General features: G+C 61.5%; 1 pseudogene; it reads left to right on the top strand.

Moving 5' to 3' along the window:
- Positions 1 to 444: 444 nt before the first annotated feature.
- Positions 445 to 1,050, top strand: LOC102500654 (ADP/ATP translocase 3-like; annotated as a pseudogene).
- The last annotated feature ends 7 nt before the right edge of the window (positions 1,051 to 1,057 follow it).

The following is a 1,057-nucleotide window of genomic DNA, read 5'->3' as shown; positions in this document are numbered from 1 at the left end:
GACACTTTTTTTAATAGTCAGATGGTGTGTGCACTTTTTTGAGAGAGACAGAGGGAGAAAGCCTCCCCCAGTGGGGCATGGTCATGCCACAATCCCTTCTCCTTCATTTCTCTATCCTGTTACGATCTGGGACATGCACACACATACTCAATGCTTTTCAAGCTGCTGGGACCAGAATCTGAACCCCGGTCGCCCCTGTGGGATCCAGCTACCTTAAACACTAAGCCATGTGATCAGCTCGAGAACACCACGTACCCATTTATGGTAAGCGAATGTTGTGTGATTTGGGAGCATGGAATTATTGTAGTGTAGACTTCTAGCACGGTATCAGATAGTCCATCAGGCCTTTCGGTCCCAGGGTGGCAGGGTTGAGCCAGCGACGACAGGCTTCAGGTCTCCACTCCCAGCTCCGGCTCCGCTCCCCGGCCCACCGCGTGCCCCGCCACCATGAGGGAACAGGTCATCTCTTTCCAAGGACTTCTTGGCCAGAGGCATCGCCTCCGCCATCTCCAAGTCCTCCAAGGCCCTATGGAGCGGGTCAAGCTGCAGCTGCAGGTGAGGACGCCAGTAAGCAGATGGCGGCCGACAAGCAGTACAAGGGCAGCCCAGGCTGCATCGTGCGCATCCCTGAGGGAGAGGGCGTGCTGCCCTTCTGGGGGGCAACCTGGCCGCCCTCCTCCGCTACTTCCCCCCACGCAAGCCCTCAGCTTCCCTGCAAGGACAAGCACAAGCAGAGCTTCCTGGGCGGCGGGGACAAGCACACGCACTGCTGGCGCTACTTCCCCGGCAACCTGGGCTCCGGAGGGGCGGCGCCACCTCGCTCTGCCCCGTGCACCCCCTGGATTTCCCCGGACCCGCCTGGCGGCCGACGTGGGCAGGTCGGGAGTTCAAGGGCCTGGGAGGCTCCTGGTGAAGATCACCGAGTCTGCGGGCTCCGGGGCCTGCAGCAGGGCTTCGGTGTCGGTGCAGGGCGTCATCTACCGCCACCTCCTTCTGCGTCTCGGACACGCCCAGGGCGCGCTCCCGGACCCCAGGCGCACGCACATCCTGGTGAGCT

The sequence above is a fragment of the Tupaia chinensis genome, unplaced genomic scaffold (genome assembly GCF_000334495.1).
Source record: "Tupaia chinensis unplaced genomic scaffold, TupChi_1.0 Scaffold138449_1, whole genome shotgun sequence".
NCBI lineage: Eukaryota > Metazoa > Chordata > Mammalia > Scandentia > Tupaiidae > Tupaia > Tupaia belangeri.
The sequence above is the reverse complement of the archived record's forward strand: the minus strand, read 5'-3'. Positions and strand labels throughout refer to the sequence as shown.